Source organism: Panthera pardus, unplaced genomic scaffold (genome assembly GCF_024362965.1).
Source record: "Panthera pardus isolate Hobbes unplaced genomic scaffold, ASM2436296v1 HiC_scaffold_6, whole genome shotgun sequence".
NCBI classification, from domain to species: domain Eukaryota; kingdom Metazoa; phylum Chordata; class Mammalia; order Carnivora; family Felidae; genus Panthera; species Panthera pardus.
The window spans coordinates 40,174,024-40,195,268 of NW_026526991.1; the positions used below are offsets into that span (position 1 = coordinate 40,174,024).

At 35.4% G+C, this 21,245-nt stretch overlaps 1 pseudogene; it reads right to left on the bottom strand.

Annotated features, from left to right (window-relative positions):
• Positions 1 to 16,617: 16,617 nt before the first annotated feature.
• LOC109270277 (peroxiredoxin-2-like) overlaps positions 16,618 to 21,245 on the bottom strand; it is a 31,121-nt pseudogene continuing 26,493 nt past the window's right edge.

Consider the following 21,245-nt stretch of genomic DNA (forward strand, 5'->3'; position numbering starts at 1 on the left):
GAAACACTGTGTCCATGTACCACCTCACAGCTCTCTCTACATCCAGCACTATCTCTACATCTACATCTCTACATCTACACAGCAACGCTGTATGTTTTCATTTGGATCTGTGAAGTCTACAGAACTTCCAATTTTGGTGTCTCTACTTAAGAGGATAAAGCAGAAGCATGACAATCATTTTAGGGTGGGAACAAAATATTCAGGATGAATTTTCTTATATTCATCCAGATTTATTGATATTGCTTGGATGTAACCTCTGACCTTGACTAAAAAATCTTAACAAAAGCCATAGGAACATAAGGCATTCTATGAACCCAGAATTACCTCCACCCAAACGTGTCTTGGATGCAGAAGCAGCGTGCAGTGGGTCTCAAACTTTTGTGTGCATGTAATTTCCCTGAAGATGTAAAAATGCAGGGCTGGGGTAAGCCTAAAATTTTGTATTTCCAAAGAAATTTCAGATGATACCAATGATTCTGGTTAGGGTGTGCAGTTGAGTGGGAATATTAGAGCAGAGGCTCTGGACTCAGGTTCTGGATTTCTCACCCACTAAATACCAGATTCATCTTTTCATAATTATGTGAATATGGATAAATTATTTAATTTCTTGAAGTCTGTTTCCTCATCTGTTAAATGGAATGGTAAAAAAGAAGGGGGGGGATCTAGTTCACAAAAGAACACTTCATCTATTCTTTAAACAAAGACCTGTTGGTGCATGGGCCAATTTCAGTATTAACAGATCTTGAAAGCACCTGCAATATCTGATCATATTCATTGTTATCTTTTACTACACTTCTTTTAGCCCTGTTAAGGCTACATTGTAAAGTCACAATTCACTGACATGGTTGTAAAACTTAACCTGGCTTGTGATTATCCCTGTAACACTACTCTCTTTTTTTCTTCTTCTTTTTGTTTAACAATCCAATTTTCTGTCTTATTTTTTTTATTTCTTCTTTTTATTATTTTTTTAGAACAACAGAAATGTATTATCTTACATAATACATGGACTGAAATGGACTAAACGGACTAAAATCAAAGTGTTAGCAGGGCTGTCTTCCTTCTGGATGCTCTACGGGAGAATCGCTGGAAAAGTCCCCTTGCCTTGTCCAGTTTCTAAAGGCTTCCTGCATTCCTTAGTCCATGGCCTCTTTCTCCATTTGCACAGCCAGCAATGTAGCACTTTCAAATCTCTCTCTGATTTTGATCTACTACCTCCCTCTTTCAAGTAAAAGGCCCAATGTAATCAGGCCACCCAGATAATCCAGGATAACCTCTCCATCTCAAGACCCTTAATTTAATTACATCTGCAAAACCCCTTTTGTCATGTACGGTTACATATTTGAAGATTCCAGGGATTAGGATGTGACCATCTTTGGGGGCCATTCTTCTCTTTCTCCTCCTTCTCCTTCTTCTTTTTACATCCAAGTTACCATATAGTACAACGATTTCAGGAGTAGATTCCTTAATGCCCCTTACCCATTTAGCCCACGGCCCTCCAGTAACCCTCTGTTTGTTCTCCATATTTAAGAGTCTCTTATGTTTTGTCCCCCTCTCTGTTTTTATATTATTTTTGTTTCCCTTCCCTTATGTTCATCTGTTTTGTCTCTTAAAGTCCTCATATGAGTGAAGTCATATGATATCTGTCTTTCTCTAATTTTGCTTAGTATAATACCCTCTAGTTCCATCCATGTAGTTGCAAATGGCAAGATTTCATTCTTTTTGATTGCTGAGTAATACTCCATTGTGTGTGTGTGTGTGTGTGTGTGTGTGTGTGTGTGTGTGTGTGTGTGTATACACACATATATACCACATCTTCTCTATCCATTCATCCATCCAGGCTCTTTCCCTAATTTGGCTATTGTTGATAGTGCTGCTATAAACATTGGGGTATATGTGCCCCTTCAAAACAGCATACCTGTATCCCTTGGATAAATACCTAGTAGTACAATTGCTGGGTCGTATGGTAGTTCTATTTTTAGTTTTTTGAGGAACTCCATACTGTTTTCCAGAGTGGCTGCACCCGTTTGCATTCCCATCAGCAGTGCAAAAGAGATCCTCTTTTCCCGCATCCTCACCAACATCTTTTGTTGCCTGAGTTGTTAATGTTAGCCATTCTGACAGGTGGAGGTGGTATCTCATTGTGGTTTTGATATTTATGTCCCTGATGATGAGTCATGTCGAGCGTTTTTTCATGTGTCAGTTGGCCATCTGGATGTCTTCTTTGGAGAAGTGTCTCTTCGAGTCTTTTGTCCATTTCTTCACTGGATTATTTGTTTTTTCGGTGTTGAGTTTGATAAGTTCTTTATAGATTTTGGTATTAACCCTTTATCTGATATGTTGTTTGCAAATATCTTCTCATATTCCGTCGGTTGCCTTTTAGTTTTGCTGATTGTTTCCTTCGCTGTGCAGAAGTTTTTATTTTGATGAGGTCTCAATAGTTCATTTTTGCTTTTGTTTCCCTTGCCTCCGGAGACATGTTGAGTAAGAAATTGCTGTGGCCAAGGTCAAAGAAGTCCTTGCCTGCTTTCTCCTTGAGGATTTTGATGGCTTCCTGTCTTACATTTAGGTCTTTCATCCATTTTGAGCTTATTTTTGTGTATGGTGTAAGAAAGTGGTCCAGGTTCATTTTTTTGCATGTGGCTGTCCAGTTTTCCTGGCACCACTTGCTGAAGACACTGTCTTTATTCCATTGGATCTTCTTTCCTGCTTTGTCAAAGATTAGTTGGCCATATGTTTGTGGATCCATTTCTGGGTTCTCTATTCTGTTCCATTGATCTGAATGTCTGTTTTTGTGCCAATGCTACTTTCTAGCTCTCCATCTTTAGCTAGACTAAAGTATCAGACTAAATAGGTCATGTTTTCTTATATCTCTGTGCCTTCAAGATGCCAACAGCACTGCAAGCCAAGGGTATTTCACCTTCTGGAGAGAACCAGAGTATTTTCTATCATATCCTCACCACCTTATTCTTTTTGCATTATACCCTTTATCCCATAATTTTTTAAATGATACATTTTATGCCCTTGATTCTCTCATTGTGATATGTTATATACCTTGCAATAAGAACGCTGCATCAATGTACCTTCAGCACCAGGTAGTATAGGGAGAACTACAATTTTAGTCTTCACTATACTATTTGGCACAGAGGTACTAAATACTTGCTGAATTAATGAAAATCAGAAACTAAAAGGATACATGCATGCTTATAAAGCCTTTCCTCTCACTTACTCAGACAAATTTTCACTCATCAGGGAATATAATAATGTTTAAGTAGCCACCACTCAAAACATGTTAAAAGATCATTATTTTAAATAATTTCTAAAATGATGAAAAATTTACTCATTATTCACAATCAGTAATTCTCAAAGTCTTTTCAAAAGAACTCTAGGTGTATCATATTTACAATCTTTTTGTGCTCTATTACATAATATATATTTGTGTGTTTATTTTAAAACACAAAGATTTTATCTTAATTTTCATAAAGTAATTTTTTAAAAATTTCTTATCTGTTTCATTAAAGATGCTTGCAAGCATATCTATCAACTCCAGAAATAAGACTGAATTAAGAAAAATCCACATTAAGTATCATATTTTTATAATAGGCAATGTTTTCTTTCCTTTTCAATATTTTGAGATCTCATGTTGAATTCTAAAAATGATTTTTCCTCCCATAATAAACTATATATAGTTTATATTAATATATTGGTATTTTTGAAATTAAGAAGCATTTTAAAATCGTTGACACTTTATGATTATAATTGTTAAAAATTCTTTAAGTTGTGATATATATCATGTAACTTCTTAAAATCAATATATTAAACAATAAAATTTAGTGGACAAAATGGCAAGAAGTTTTAAGCAATTTTTTATTTGCTATTTTTATTAAGTTATTTTATTGTGTTCTATAAACAGTATGTTTCTCTCTTTATCTGTAAAATCTTCTGATTTTTTTTTTTTTAATTTTTTTAACGTTTATTTATTTTTGAGACAGAGAGAGACACAGCATGAACGGGGGAGGGGCAGAGAGAGAGGGAGACACAGAATTGGAAGCAGGCTCCAGGCTCTGAGCCATCAGCCCAGAGCCCGACGCGGGGCTCGAACTCACGGACCGTGAGATCGTGACCCGGGCTGAAGTCGGACGCTTAACCGACTGAGCCACCCAGGCGCCCCTCTTCTGATGGTTTTTATTGAAATTGTCCACATTATCATTTATATACTACAAAAAGACATAAATTTATATAATTTTTTTCTCAGGAGGCTGATTTATTTTCATCTTTGTATTGATATTTTAAGTATTTATTTATTTTGGGAGAGAGTTCGAGCATGAGCAGGGGAGAGGGGCAGAGGGAGAGGGAGAGGGAGAGGGAGAGGGAGAGGGAGAGGGGGAGAGAGAGAGATTGAGAATCCTAAGCAGCCTCCATGCTCAGCACAGACCCCAATGCAGGACTCGATCCCATGACCAGAGATCATGACCTAAGCCAATACCAAGAGTTGGACATTTAACTGACTGAGCCACCAAAGCACCCCTTTGGTATTCATATTTTAGGTAAACATGTAAACACATCCTACTTTTCATTAATTGTTTATTGCCACTTATCATCATGTCACCTGTTATAACTGGAATGATGATAGCATCTTCTTTGCTGTTGTCTTAAAACTTTAATGTTGCTTTAAACTTACGGTGTTGTTACACATTTTAGCAGATTCATTCTCAAACTTCTAAGTTTCTTCAACTTTCTAAATCTCTGAATTATTGTTTTAAGTTAACAGGTTTTAAACGAAGTGTTATGAATGAAAAATTATGAATGCAACCGAATCACAAGTCGCAGACTATTTGATGCTCTTATTGATGAGAAAGTAGAACAAGCAATACAACATGTGACCAAAAGATCTGATCTACAATCAGGAAGAAGAATGGATTTTTGAGAGTCAACTTGTTTTATTTTCGGGTAGTTAAAACCAAAACTTAAGGTGATCTAAAGGTTTGCACCTTACGAACTTAAGATTTCATAAGGTGATAACATTTACAAAAGAGATTTTCAAGATCACCCTTCTAGCTTTCTCACTTCAGCAAGAAATCTTCCCAGATCATCCCTGCCATACATTAGTAGACTTTGTTTACTCTACACTAGTGCACCCTGTTCACACTGATAACAGCTATACCATAGAATTCCCTACTATCACAAAACCACTCACTGCTAAAAAACATCTATGAGATTGGCTGACACAATAAAGTAGGATTCTACTGACTGCATATGAGCATGTATCAAAATACTTTTAAAGGCTATATGCTTTCAAAACCATTTTGCTCTAAATACTCGTGGAAAATTTGCACTGAAGTGAAATGCATTGTGGTTATACTACAGAAAACAACAGTATCGTGTAGAAACTCATTGTCATGCTTCCATGAGTCTCATCGGGAAGGTACTCTAGTTTGGAAAGCGTGAGTCCAAGTGCTCTAAAATCCACCCCTGGTTTAAGCCAGGTCACCAGAGAATTGGCTGCATAGATTAGACTTCTTCAGTCTTCTTTATTCAAACTGTGCTTTGATATGATGCCTTCCCTGAATAGACAAGGAGGTGTCTTTTCTGGATGTATTCTAGCTGTTATTGCTGCTTGGTAGAAAACTCCTACTACTTTAAGAAAGTCCATTGCAAGATATAGCTAGAACAATAAGAGAGATGAAATACCAGCCAAATCTAAAAATAGTAACTGGGAGGTGTTTGGTGATCAAGAGTGACTTCATTTCTGTATCCCGACTCCCTACCTCCCCCCACCCCAACCTTTGTGCATATGAAATGAATACATCAGATAATTGTATGTAAAATTAGTACATATTGGGTTTTAGTTTAAACTTTTTTTACTGAATTGTAGTTAACATACAATATCACATTAGTTTCGGTGAAGCAACATAGTAACATACTTGATTATTTATATACATTATGAAATGATAACCACAATAAATGTAGCTATCATCTATCACCATACAACGTTGTTACAATATTATTATTTATATTCTCTATGCTGCATATTATATCCTCATGACTTATTTGTGTTATAAGTGGATGTTTTTACCTTTTAATCCCCATAATTGATTTTATCTCAGTAGGATGACTTTAGCAGTTGTGAATGTAAGGTACAAATATATCTGTGAAAAATATCTAATGTTAGTTAATATGCTTATTATCTGTAGAAATTATGGTTCCAACAGATAAGAAAGAAAAGTATACACAATTCAGAACTGAATGACTGAGGAAACACATTAGTTATATCCAACTGGTGGCATAGTTTTACCTCACTGAAGTTTAGAGACTCTAATCTGACTTCTAAATTAGACAATATTAAGACTTAAGTCCTCCATTTTGTGCTACCTGACTAATGTTCTCAGTAGCAAATGGCTCTCAAAAGGGGTTTCACTGAAGCAGTCAAGAGAATGCAAAACAACAACAAAAATCCCCTTACTTTTGAGCACCTGGATGATATATCCCTGGATTAGACTCTGGTTGATAAATAATATCAACTAAAAAGGCAACTCTAAAAAACTTGTCCTGTGGAGACACTCCTAAATTATTTGGAATGAATTTATCTCTTAAGACTTATCTCTCAAGATTTATCTCTCAATCTCTTAGTTGATATTTTAAAGTTTATAATTATAACTTAAAGTATTTTCTTTTTATATTTATGTATTTTGGGGAGAGCACAACCAGGGGAGGGGCAGAGAGAGGGGGACAGAGGATCTGAAGTGGGCTCTGTGCTGACAGGCTAACATCAGCGAGCCAGATGTAGGGCTAGAATTCATGAACTGCAAGATCATGACCTGAGCTGAAGTTAGACATTCAACTGACTGAGCCACCCAGGTGCCTTATAACTTAAAATGTTTAAAAGCATTTAACTTTCCAAGTTTATAAAAGTGATAACATACTAATCAAATGTCTTCTTACAAGTGATTGTTCGCAATTACTAGACTTACAAACAAAATAACAATATTTATAAACTAAGATTAAATCCTTAAGGAAGATCTAGCTTCTTTTTTCCCCTAGCTTCTTTATAAATAAAATATAGCTTTTAAAACCAAAATTGACCACTGAATAATCTTTTGTTTATTATAATCTGAAAAAGCCACTTGGAAGCCATCAAAAATATACTTTAACAATACAAAGTTTAAAAATTGGTGAAGTTACTTTTTCATAATCCCAATTTACACTATTGGTAAATTCTAACAGATATTATCAATCATAGCATGGGTCCTATTGTGCCTCTGCAAGGAAACAAGTTTTCACATGCAATTGATCAGTCAGTGATCTTCACTGGATATGGTATGACTTCTGAAACTGTCATGATGCTCATATAAGATATATTCATTAATATGAAATAAAGTGGGGTGCCCGGGTGGCTCAGTTGATTAAGTGCCCAAATGTTGATTTCAGCTCAGGTCATGATCTCATGTTAATGAGTTTAAGCCCCACTTCAGGCTCTGCACTGATTGAGACACTCTTCCTCTTTCAAAATAAATAAACTTAAAAAAAAAAATAAAGTTATCCAACCCACTGTATAACTGGAGTTCAGATATTTTCAATGGGATCTTTGTCACTATATTTAAATTTCAAATGTTGCATAATACATATCCAAATTTTTATTTTACTCTTTGTTGAGATTTGAATATGAATAAACTGGTGAAGAAAAATTGTCAGTGAACTATACGACCCCAGGGCATACTTTTCATATTATAGTTTATATAAATAGTACGACCTAAGATTGGCAGCTTGGCCAATGATCATCGATAAGCATAATAACTTTTCTAAAAATGGTACATTTTTTCAAGAGAAAAGTCATAAAGTTACTGAATTAAGTGTTTTTTGCTTACTATGGTTCATCTGAAATGTTAATTCACCATCTAGCACATTTTAACTTACAAGACAATATTTTATTTTTCATCTCCCAGCAGCATGCTGTTGTAACGACACATTTTTTTTAATGGCAAAGTGAATTGAAGATTATCTAATATTGCTTCGTAATGTTATGAAAGGAATTATAGGCATTGAAGTAATGCACATTACTCCCACATCTTTCACCTCTCTGTGCAGTCAGCCAAATTATATATTTATTAATTTTGTTAAGCTGGCCTCATGAGTCAATAGATTGAATAGAGTCCCTGTTAATTAAGTTTGCTGATGAAATGACTAGAAGCTTGGAGAATAGCTTTGGAATTAAAAATTAGTTTAACCAGCTGGAGGGGATTCATGCATGGATAAGGATTGTACCAGATGACCTCTGTGGTCTTTTTCAACTCTGGGATTCTATAAAAGACTGAGAAATCAATATAACAAGAATTTATATAACATTTGTTCAATATAACAAAATTTTAGATGAAATGCATTCATTAAAAAGTATATATTACATATGATTAAAAGCAGCAATGAATGGTAAACACAGACATGGTTTTGGATTCCAGTTAGCAAGTTAGGTTGATTTAATCATGGCACTAATATACCTTGCTTGCTAAAAATTTTTCTGCAGAATATTTTTCACTATCAGCCAGAGACTGACTAGGTATTCAAACAACTTATAGTCTCTATATCAAGGTTAACCAATAAGGTTATGTTTTTCTGGAACTAATGGTACTCTTGTAGCTAAATTAAAATGTGACCAATGAAATGTGTATAGAAGTGATATACATCAATTTCAGGCCTTCCTTAGAAATGTGTTCTCATGCAATCCTACATTCTCTTTTTCTTTCCTTTTTCTCTTTTTTATTTCTTTTTGACTTTGGTTGTCAGGTCTATTTTTTTAAATATAATTTATTGTCAAATTGGCTTACATACCATACCCAGTGCTCATTCCAACAAGTGCCCTCCTCAATGCCCATCACCCATTTTCCCTTCTCTCCCACTCCCCCCTTTTCTTTCTTTTTTAGATTGACTCTCATGGAGTAACCCCCAGGGCAAATCTGGATGTCCTATATCAAAGATAGACTCAGATATAAAATGATACATGCACATACACATGTAAATATATATATATATATATATATATATATATATATATATATATGATTTTTAAATGCACAATTAGAAATAGCAGAAGTCATGAGTAGGTATTTAAAAAGAGACTATCAAAATATACAGTAAGGATATAAAAGGATATTCAACTTCATTAGTCATCAAGAAAGTGCAAGTTAGAACGTCAATGAGATATCAATGCATACTACAAAGATGGTTACAATTTAAAAATAACTTACAATGCCAAGTAGTGGTAAGACTGAAAGAACAGAAATTCTTATGCACTGATAGTGAAAATATAAATTGAGAAAGAGTTTGGTGATACTGCTGAAATTAATCATACGCATAACCTGTGATCCAGCAATCCCACTCCTATGTATTTGCCCAATAGAAACACATAGATAGTTGTACCAAATGACATATACAGGAATGCTCAAAACAACTTTAATCATAGTAGACAAAATGGAAAAATAAACACTCATCAACGAGAGGATGGATAAGTAAATTGTGCTATATTCATTTAACAGAATGTCCTAGAACAGTAACAACAAAGCAAATTCCTTCATTCAAGACAGAATTACATTATGTTGAACCAAACAACCCAGAAACAAAGACTAACAAAAATAATTATATTTACATGAAGTTCAAAAATAGGAAAACTAATTACTAGTAATAGAAATAAAATGGTAGTTACTTTCAGTGTGTTTATATGGGGGAGCTATTGACTTGTACTAGATTCAAGGAGGCTTCTGGAAGGCTGAGAATGTACATGTTTTGATCTGGTTTGTAATTCCACTAGTGTATTCATTTATAAACACTCGTGGAGCTTTAAACATAAAATATGTGCACTTCACTGCAATTTTTTTTAATTTAACAAAAAAAAGTTAGTCTGATGAGTTTAGGTTAAATGTCCCAAATACACATCTGAAATATTAAAAACAGTAGAAATCTTGTACCATTTCCTTTCTCGAAGGAGATTCAATCGTTTAAATGCAATCATGCCCAGAGGCAGGCTGAGAGATTAGATGACCTTTCTGGGTCTCTCTCAGCCCTATGATCCTATGATATTTCCTACAATGTGTTGTTTTCTTAAAACCCCCTTCAGTCTTTCTATTTCTCTAGTATCGTGCTGTCCAAGTCTGAATTTAATACTCTAAGGGGTTTCTCACAAGGGCAACCTAAGTAGAAAGCCTGTCACCACCCTAATAGGCAATATGATGGAGTTGTATCCAGTGGGAAACTTCAATGGCATTTTGTGCGGCCCTGCTATACAGTTGGATGGATAATGCAAGGTCATACACTATTCTCTCTCTGCTCTCACCTCTGGATATTTTAACATTTCTTCACAAATTTTCTTTCATGTTGCATGCTTTGTGCAAGACTTATTCACTGCCATTCCCCACCCCCAGAGATACTAAGTTGCATTCCCTTTTGTCATCTTCAGAACAATTTTTTTAATGTTTATTTATTTTGAGAGAGAAAACATAAGCAGGAGATGGGCAGAGAGAGGGACAGAGAATCCTAAAATCAACATGGGGTTCGATCTGAGTAACTGTGAGATCATGACCTGGGCTGAAAATAAGAGTGTGACATTTAACCAACTGAGCTACCCAAGTGCCCCCAAATTTTTAAACATTCTAAGTCTGTGAATATATGTGATGGAGAATATTGGTGATTTTAAGAACTTTTGTGGAAAAAATTAGTAGAATTATTGTCATTATGTAAACAAGATGTAAACAAGGGGATTGATCAAAAAACTTATTTTCTTTTAAACACATGCTACTGAAAGAGGATGCAACCAAAGAGAGAGAGTCTTGAAAAGAGATGAAAAACATTTATGCAAAATACTGTATTGTAACTACAGAGATTTGAGATTTTACTTCTCAATTTTCTTTCATGACAATTATAAATGTTACTGTCAATGCTACTAGTAAAATCTTTGATTGACTCAGCTGCAGTTGTTAAATGAACTAATTCACACCAGAGTATGTGGCGATATGAATAAAATTATTACTGCTAAAATTTGGTAAATTTCAAATAAAATTTAACACTAACTTCCTTCTAATTTATGAAATGTGATACATGTATTTTGCATTGGCATTGTTGATTTTCCAAAAGAACAATGAAGAATTGGCTTCCTCTCAACCACAGACATTTTAGGGACATTTTTAGCGGGAGAATTCACTGGGTACTGGAAGCTTATTATTTCTGGAAGTTAACCAAGTAAACCATTTACTCTGGAATAATAAGTTTATGGATTTGAAGACAACTGCATTAATTGACACCACAACATTTGTTCCAGACTTAAAGCTCTACAAAGGCTGTCATTTTAGGACACTTGTTCAAACTTTATGCCACTGAATGGTTTGGGGCAACTACAGAAAAACAGCATTCCATCGGTACTGTGCATCTGTGTATATAGCTATCTCTAAATGCAGCTAATGGAATCTCAGCATGAAACCAGAAAGATTTTTCCAAACTCATTACAGTTGCAGGTTACTCTAGTTGAAAAATTGATTTTGCACAGGAAAGTAAAAATCTAACTTCACAATGTCATCAATCACTGGGAAAACATAACTGAAGCCTGGATGTAAAATGTTTCCTTTCACCGTTCTTAGAAAATCTTTAAGTCAGTTAAATGTAACCAAAATATCAATACAATTTTAAGGAGAACTTATAGGAATGCAAATAGAATATTAGTGTTTATTTTAGAGGGAAAAAAACATTAATACAAAGTCAATCCCTAGATATTGCAGTCCATGGAAAATTTGTAAGAAAGTACAAGGCAACATATTTTGTTTTCATTCAAGAAGAACCTCCTTTTTCAGATAACTAATGTCAGAGCTAAGAATCCAAAATGACACCTATCATATCAGCATGTCTGATAGGCAAATGAGTTTCATTTATTCACTCATTCAAGGATTTATTTAACATTTTTTTTAAGATTTGACTGTTTAAATGGCCTAGAAGGATAGATTTTATAAACCATATTAGCTTCATGTTTCTAAAAGCAGAAAATCAAGAAAGCATTTCTCAACATCCAAGGATTTCAAGGATACCTAATAGAAAAACACTGGCCTAGTTGATTTAAGATAAAAAATGATGTCCTCATAAAGAGCTTTGTGAATGTGGATCCCCCAACCAGGGCCAGAATCCTGTTGCCACCTGTTAAACACACATTTGTATAAGTCAGAGAAGAATTTTTATTAATTTCCACTTCCTATATTTATAGACTTGGTGTTTTAGGCATCTTCTGCTTTAAAGTTATACCTAACCTGGGGAAGGCAGCCTCCAAGATGGCTGCCAACAGCCAGCTTCCTGGTATTCACACCCTTGCGTCACTTGAGTATGGGCTAGGCTTACTGACTTCCTTCTAACAAGTAGAATATACTGAAATTAATAAGAATGTCATTTATGAGATAAAGTTGTAGAAAAGACTATGGTCTCCACTTTGTTGCTTGTTCTCTCTTGCTCCCTCACTCATTTGTTCCCAGGGGAGCCATTTGCCACATTGTGAGCTGCCCTATGGAGAGGAGATGAAGAAGGTCTCTGCTCAACAAATGTTAAGGAACTAAATCCTGTCAACAACAATGAGGAAATTCTTCTGCCAACAAGCCATCAAATAACTAAATCCTGTGAGGAACTGAATCTTACCAACAACTATATTACTGAGTTTGGAAGTAGATCTTCTCCCACTTGAGCCTTCAGATAAGACCACAACTGACAGCCTAATTAAAACATCAAGAGAGACCTTTAGGAGCGGCACCCATTGAAGTTGTGCTCAGCTTCTAGAAACAGAGAAATTTTAAGATAATAATTGTGTTCTTTTAAGCCACTAAGCTTTGGGTCAATTTGCTATATGGCAATAGACAACTCACTTTTTTTTTTTATCCCTAGCAAAGTAGAATTAACTTGTCTTTTCACATCTTGTGATTAGCATTTATATTTAAAAATACTTTGAAAATAATAATTATTAAAATCGGGTTATGGGTATACTGGGGTTTATGATACTCTTTACCTTTTTATGTTTAAAAAACCAACACAACTTCTTAAAATGCTTTATATAATCAGAAAGAGATCCCAAATTTCCTCTTCTCCTTTTCTCCTCAGATTAAATATTCTTCCTTTTACATTTTCTCATAGGAATTATTCCTCATTTTTTAGATTTTTCCACATATTTTAGATTAATTTGATATAATTAGATACATTTGTCCAAAAGCAACTTGACACAAAAAAGAAAGCCTTAAGATATTTTATTAAATGTAGAATCTGTAGGATGAAAAGATTTCTAACTCACAAGTCTGTGCAGTAAGTGTGGACTTTATAATAAAATAAACCTGAGTTCAAAACCATGCAAGAATAGTTATTATTACAAATCTTCAATTTTTAATCTTTATAATCTGTTTAATAAAACTTGCCTCATTGATCTATGATGGAGTATTAAGATAATACTAGCTCACATTTGGTGAATACTTATTATGTATCTAGCAATTTTTCTTTTTTTCCTTAAATCTCATATAATCCATAAAAGAACTAGTGAGATAAAATCTGTTATTATTTTTCTATTTATCAACAAGGAAACTAGACACTAAAATATTAAGTTAACTTTCCCAAGGACACACAGGTAGTTAAGTGATGAAGCTGAAAAATGAACTGGTATTTTAATCACTAAGCTATACTATTAATAAGATAATTATGTTATGTGTCTAAAACAGTATCTAGGACTGGCTTAATACTTTTCATCATCCTCATACAAAGATATATTTGAGAGGCAGTGAAATAGCTATATGTATTTGTCATGTTTCTGTTGACATACGCTGTATAACTGTCCCCAAATCTCCATGGCTTAGAGCAACAAGCATTTAATTCATGCTTACAGGTCTGTAGGTTAGCTGGGAAAGCTCTATTTCACACTGAAGATTAGATTCAGGACCACATTTTTCTCATTCTAGTCTACTAAATATGTACTCAGGTCAAGTGCTTTTTATTTCAGATGGAAGACTCCAAGAAAAGCGAGCAAAAGTATTTAATGTTTCTTGTGGCTTCAACTCAGGGTTGGTATATTCTCAATGCACCTTCATTTCATTACCAAATGAAGTCACGTGGCCAAGCCAAAGACAATGGCACAAGGAAGTATACTAGGCTCACAATGAATCATGCTAGGGAGGAGAAGAAAGGAGGAATTATAGATAAATAATACAGTTTACTATGGCATTCATGGAAATGTTATAAAATATTGACAACATAGAGTATTTAATGTTTAAACTCTATATACTGAAAGATTCTACAATTTTAGCATAATTGAACAATTGTTTTCTATGTAAGGAAACCATCAACAAAACAAAAAGGCAGCCTACTGAATGGAAGAAAGTATTTGCAAATGAAATATATGATAAGGGGTTAATATTTTAAAAATATAAAAAAATTATACAACTCAACACCAAAAATAATATTAATTCAATTAAAAAACGGGCAGAACTCCAGTATCCCTTGGGTAAATTCCTAGCAGTGCTATTGCGGGTCATAGGGTAGGTCTATTTTTAATATTTTGAGGAACCTCCACACTGTTTTCCAGAGTGGCTGCACCAATTTGCATTCCCACCAACAGTGCAAGAGGGTTCCCATTTCTCCACATCCTCTCCAGCATCTATAGTCTCCTGATTTGTTCATTTTGGCCGGCCACTCTGACTGGTGTGAGGTGATAGCTGAGTGTGGTTTTGATTTGTATTTCCCTGATGAGGAGCGACGTTGAGCATCTTTTCATGGCACTTGTACCCCAATGTTTATAGCAGCACTCTCAACAATAGCCAAATTATGGAAAGAGCCTAAATGTCCATCAACTGATGAATGGATAAAAAAATTGTGGTTTATATACACAATGGAGTACTACGTGGCAATGAGAAAGAATGAAATATGGCCCTTTGTAGCGACATGGATGGAACTGGAGAGTGTTATGCTAAGTGAAATAAGCCATACAGAGAAAGACAGATACCATATGGTTTCACTCTTATGTGGATCCTGAGAAACTTAACAGAAACCCATGGGGGAGGGGAAGGAAAAAAAAAAAAAGAGGTTAGAGTGGGAGAGAGCCAAAGCATAAGAGACTCTTAAAAACGGAGAACAAACTGAGGGTTGATGGGGGGTGGGAGGGAGGGGAGGGTGGGTGATGGGTATTGAGGAGGGCGCCTTTGGGGATGAGCACTGGGTGTTGTATGGAAACCAATTTGACAATAAACTTCATATATTGAAAAAAATAAAAAATAAAATAAAATAAATAAAATAAATAAATAAATAAATAATGGGCAGAGGACCTGAATAGACATTTTTCCAAAGAAGATGTATAGCCAACAGACACTTGAAAAGATGATCAAGGTCATTCATCACCAAGGAAATGTAAATCAAAACCACAATGAGGTATCACCTTTCACCTGTCACAATGACTAGAATCAAAAAGACAATAAATAACAAGGGTTGGCAAAGATATGGAAATAAAGGAACCCTCATTCACTGTTGGTGGGAATGGAAATTGGTACAGTTACTATGGAAAACAGGATGGAGGCCCCTCAAAAAATTAAGAATATAATTACCATGTAATCCAGTAATCTCACTGCTGGGTATTTACACAAATAAAATGAAAACACTAATTTGAAAAGATACATGTACCCCTATGTTTATTGCAGTATTGTTTATAATAGCCAAGATATGGAAGCAGCCCAAGTGTCCATCCATAGATAAATGGATAAAGATGTGAGGTGTGTGTGTGTGTGTGTGTGTATGTGTATATACACATGTACATATGTACATACATATATATCACTATTAATCCTAAGTGAAATAAGTCAGTGAGAGAAAGACAAATACTATACGATTTTACTCATGTGTAATTTAAGAAACAAAACAAACAAACGAGAGAGAGAGAGAGAGAGAGAGAGAGAGAGAGACAGAGACAGAGACAAAAGAAAATAGATTCTTAAATAATGAGAACTGGTGGTTGCCAGAGAGAAAATGAGTAGGGGGAGGGGTGAAATAGATAAATGAGTTTAAGAGTACACTTATCGTGGGCACCTGGGTGGCTCAGTGGGTTAAGCAACCAACTTGATTTCAGCTCAGGTCATTATCTCATGGTTTGTGAATTTGAGCTCTGCATTGGGTTCTGTGCTGACAGTGCAGAGCCTGCTTGGGATTCTCTCTCTCTCCCTGTCTCTCTCTGTTCCTTCCCTACTTGTATTCTCAATCGCTTTTTAAAAATAAATAAATAAACTTAAAAAAAAAGTACTCTTAGCTTGATGGGCACTAAGATATGTATAGAATTGCTGAATCACTATATTGTACACCTAAAACTAAACTAACACTACATGTTCATTGCACTTCTAGCTGGCTGGATAGCAATTATGTCTGTCCTAATTTTTCATTGGTCACCTCTAGGCCTGTGCCTAGCTAAGTGGGCTTGAGGGTGGGGGTCACCACTCACCAGCTCCCAGCTAGAAGAAAGAGAAGGCCTTGGCCCAGCCTTCCTGGGTCAGGGTTTGAAGGGGCAGATCTAGCCTTTCCTGGGTCAGCAGCCGTATCCACGTAGGGGCAGAGGTGGGGGCCTAGAGCCCAAGGTCTCCACCTGTCAGCCTAGCTGTGTTTGGAGAAGTATTACTAGCTGTTGACCACGTCGTGATTGATTGTGGTGCTGCCTGGCTTCTATCCAGTGGGACAGATTTCCCTATGGTCACCTGAGTACTGAAAGGTCCGGGCCAGTCCCAGAACTTTGTCCATGGAACCCCACAGGCAAATCACTGACAGTGATCTGGCCAAGGGCACCCTTGCTGGGAATAATAAAGAGGCCTGGTAGGCAATGCCCTCATCTTCCTTCTGTATGCCATAATCTTGGGGTAAGCTTATGGTTATATCTGCCGGCAGAGGCATGTTCAGGAGGCCCAAACCTCCTTCCTTCTCTGAAATGTTTATCCAAGACAGGTGGGTGAATTCAGTAGACAGAGACCCCCAGCACCTCCCAGCCCAGCTCGGAGAAGTCCTCAGCATGCTCTCTGAAAATGATAATCTCCACGATGCAAACAGACAGAAAGAGGACCAATCCCTCTGTAGTTGGAAAGCTTTACCTCCTTGAAGGCGCCATCCACCAAAGAGGTGGTTGGAAGTTTGCAGTGGGCTTTTGGATATGTGTGTTGCCAGAGACCTTGACTGAATGCTGTGTGTGCAAGGGCGGGATGTGTGGACCGGCAGACACATGAACACGTATTAAAGGGGCCCATTATACTTCAATTAAAAAAAAATTAAAAAGGAAATAAATGCTTCCTGGCCTATAAGTCATTCTCTTGTTAGTACTGTGTATCTATTAACACAAGCCACTCTTTTATGTTTTTATGCCTTTTTTTATTTTTTTAGTAAGGAACACATGGATCTTGAGTCATTCTTAGGAAACTCTCCCTAACTCCTCTACTTAATGCCTAATGGCTCATAAGTAATATCTATAATAATTATTTTAGAAATTATGTCCACAGTTACTATGATTTTAAATGTTCTGTTTTCTAGATACCTCTGAGTAAAAGTTTTCACAATTATTGTCTGATTTTCGTGGGTAGAATACAGCTGACATTTGTTTTAACTAATTCTCCACAGCTGACCTCTTTTGCACTAGAGAACTTAACAAGGAAAGACTTAGTGTTTCAATTAAACTCTGTTATGCCTTATCGCTCTTTGACTATCAAGAACACAGAATTTCTACTGTTGCCTTTACCCAGGGATACCTCTCTTCAGTACTTCCATTTTACTCATTGTTTTGTTTGCTTGTTTTAGGATGAATGGTTTATGTGTCTGTCTCCCTCAAGAAAGGGATTGACCCTTACTTACCTCAGTACCATCTGTGCCTATTCCAGTGCCTAAAACTTAGTAGGTCCCCAGCATGCAAATTAACATAAGATCGACTGAATACATAGATGAGGTAATTTTCACCATATAGCCTGCCTCTCAAACTTACAGAGTGAAGTTCTATTTTGACAATAATAGTTTCTGACTGAAAAAAAAATCCAAATTATTTTATGTAGAAGCGAAAAACTTCAATTATCACCAAGTAAGATGGAAAATGACCATCATTTATAAATCTATCATGCAAGGCATGTTGGGGTCAAGATGGTAAAATCAAGGAAATCTACACAGTTGTCATGTGTCTCCACCAGCACACGAAGACGCAACTCTAATCGCAAAGAATACAGGCTACCACACCGTGCAAGATATTAAGCATCCTAGGTATACCCTGGACCTCACACCCAGGGTTTCTGGTTAGATGGAAAATAAAATCCTAACAGGCATTACTGGGATTAAATTATTATTGTGGTCAGTTTTAAAGGCTGTCAAAGTTCCTGTCCCAGGTTCACCTTTAGTACATCAGGGTTTGTGTTCATGTTGGCAACAGATCTCAACTTCAACCTTAGGAAGGAGAAAAACAAAAGAAGGAAGAAAGAGCATCACTGAATACTATTTTATAGGAATTCCACTGAATGCTTGCATATACATTATTCATTTATTCAATACATGTTTAATGAGTGTGTAGTTGTGCTATGCATCATTTTATGTGCAAGGAAGAAATAAAGGAGAGTGTGAAGTCCAGTGAAGGAGATGTAGAATTATGTCTAAAATAATAAAGATGGTGTAGGTACAACTTGTTCTATGAGAATACACAAGAACTCCCAACCTGGACATGAGGGTTTTAGGAAAGCTTCCAGTGAAAGGAAGCAAATTCTAAGCTGAGAACTGGAAGGTGAATGAGAGCCAGAAGAACATTTCCAAAGAAACAAAAACATGGGCAGCTCAATTTATTTCTTTTATAAGTCATGTTGTGCAGTTTGGACTGGAGAATTTGAGGACCACTGTTGATTTTCATTTGTCATTTTGACATTGCCTTATATGAACATTCTTCCTTTTGGTAGAATTCCCAAAAGGAAGGCATAGAGATATTCCCTCCTCCAAACCCTGGAAAGTTAGGGTCCTATGAGGGGTTGAACTCAGTCAATCAGAGAAGAATGTGCCTGTAAGATAGTCTTAGCCACAGCTGGTTGCTCTTATTTGCAACAAATTTCCTGACAATTCAGCCTTTAAAGGATTATAAGCAGAAAAGTAGCAGAGATTTGCAGTTTAGGACAATCTGTCTAGTTGTGCCGTTTGTAACATGAAGGAGGGTGGCCAGTCAAGGAGTCTAGTTCTGGGGGCCTGTGATCACCCAAACTAGAGATGTTGTTGGCCACCCATAGTGGTGTCACTGGGCAAGGAGAACAGCCAGTGGCCTTGAGGGACATTGACGGAGAATTTTGATGGAGAACTTACAGATATGGAGTTAGGGAGGAAGAAAAATGGTGGCTTTCTTCTTTCCCATGGAAAACATTTACTGACCAACTTCTGAATGTACATCATGGTATAGAGGCAACTATGTGGAAACTGTAACAAAGATTGCTAAGGGAAAAAAAAATAGAGGAAAGCTAAAGGACATAACAGAAAAGAAATAATAGAGGTCCAAGAGTTAGGATTTAAATAAACAAAACTTTTTCCAAGTGCCATAAACAGTAAGAAATTTTTTTGCCTCACTTATCTGAAAGCTCAGAGATAGAATTGTTGATTTAATTTAATAGCTGAATCTAAATCTCCCTGATATTTGCTTGACTATTTCATCCTGTTTCAGTGCCTTTTCTGATTGGGATGATATGAATAGGATTAGAGCAGTTTGGAACCACAAATCTGCCCAAAAATGCTCAGAAGAAACAAGTCACCTCTTTGTGTATCTATCTCTTGAGGGAAAGCCCATATTTTCCAAGGGGTCCAGAAAACCTCTCCCCCTTTGCCATGGTCACATATTAGGGCAGGTGCCCATTCCTGAAATAATTACTATGGCTACAAAATTACATGCATGATAGGCTTAGGCATGGGTTCCAGTAACAACATTGATTACGGAAAAAATAAAATATATATATGTGTGTGTGTGTGTATATATATATATATATATATATATATATATATATATAATAGTAATAAAAAAAGAGGGTACAAATAAACAGTATTAGCAATTTCAAGAAACAAAATGGTAATAGTCCATTAGAGATTATTGTTCTATCACAAGATAATATTACAAATAACTTTATGTGAACATATTGGAACAGATAGCTGAAATAGGCAATTTTGTATAAAAATAAGTTACTAAAATTGATTTAATAAGTCAAAAAGTGGACTAGACCAGCAGCCATGAATAAACTGAACTGGTTGGAAAAAAAATAAATAAACTAAAAACCTTTCTCTAAAATAGGCAATAGATCCAGAACATTGTACCTGTCAGTTTTGCCAGATATTAAAGTTATTAGTAATCCTTATACTACCAAATTATTTTAGAAACAAAAAATTATGGAAAAATACCTTACCCATTTTATGAATCTAAAATAGAATACATGGGAATTAGGCAAGAGTATAATAGTTAAATCTAACCTTTCAAAATACATGAAGAAATCAAAAGAAAATATAGAAACCAAAGTCAACTCAGTGTGGAATTTAAAAGAACTCAAAAATACCATGAATGTTTATTCCAGGAATGCAAGGTTGGTACATTAAAAAAAAAAAAAAAAAGCAGTTCAATATAAAATATGGCTCTGTTAAACTGATAGATCATATGATGGAGAAAAATAGGTGCAGAAAAAAAATCATTTAGAAAATTCAGCACCCATTTATTTAAAAAGCAATTTAGGAGTAGAAGGGCACATCTTTACCTAATAAAGTACTATGAAAAATCTTTAGGAATATTATCCCTACAAGTAAAATGTAAGAGTCATTCCTACTAATGTCAGAAATAAAACAAGTGTTTTATCATCATTCAATTATTGAACTTTGCATGGGATGTCCTGGCCAATATTTAATTCAAGAAAAATAAATATGAAGCATACAAATTTAAAAAGGAGTTACAGAACAGTCATTTATATAGAATATCTAAGACAATCTTAGACAATCTTAGACAATCTGAGTTTAGTAAGTTTGCTGGATATAATATCAACATACCAAAATCATTAGAATTCTTATAAATAAGCAATGACAAATTAGTAAGTGCTATACTAGACATGAACATTCACAGTAGCAAAGAAATTTCTATTTACCTTCGGTACCTATTAGGAGTAAGTTTAACAAAAATTGTGTGAGATAAAGAAAAAAATATATTAAAGTATACAAAAGATGAATAAGTGGATAGAAATCAGATTCATATTTATACA